This window comes from Micropterus dolomieu, linkage group LG23 (genome assembly GCF_021292245.1).
Source record: "Micropterus dolomieu isolate WLL.071019.BEF.003 ecotype Adirondacks linkage group LG23, ASM2129224v1, whole genome shotgun sequence".
NCBI classification, from domain to species: Eukaryota; Metazoa; Chordata; class Actinopteri; order Centrarchiformes; family Centrarchidae; genus Micropterus; species Micropterus dolomieu.
The window spans coordinates 27691671-27692279 of record NC_060172.1 but is presented as its reverse complement, the minus strand read 5'-3'; positions in this window follow the sequence as shown (position 1 = coordinate 27692279).

Sequence of the window (609 nt, the reverse complement as noted above, 5' to 3'; positions counted from 1 at the left end):
TGACCATTTGGATGATCCAGAGGAGTCATGGGAGAAAGTCATGTGGTCAGATGAGACCAAAATAGAACTTTTTGGTCATAATTCCACTAACCGTGTTTGGAGGAAGAAGAATGATGAGTACCATCCCAAGAACACCATCCCTACTGTGAAGCATGGGGGTGGTAGCATCATGCTTTGGGGGTGTTTTTCTGCACATGGGACAGGGCGACTGCACTGTATTAAGGAGAGGATGACCGGGGCCATGTATTGCGAGATTTTGGGGAACAACCTCCTTCCCTTAGTTAGAGCATTGAAGATGGGTCGAGGCCGGGTCTTCCAACATGACAATGACCCGAAGCACACAGCCAGGATAACCAAGGAGTGTCTCTCAGGTGTTCAAATACTTATTTGCAGCTGTATCATACAAATAAATAGTTAAAAAATCATACATTGTGATTTCTGGATTTATTTTTTTTTTTAGATTATGTCTCTCACAGTGGACATGCACCTACGATGACAATTTCAGACCCCTCCATGATTTCTAAGTGGGAGAACTTGCAAAATAGCAGGGTGTTCAAATACTTATTTTCCTCACTGTAAACAGCTTGTACATACAGCATTCAGTTGACA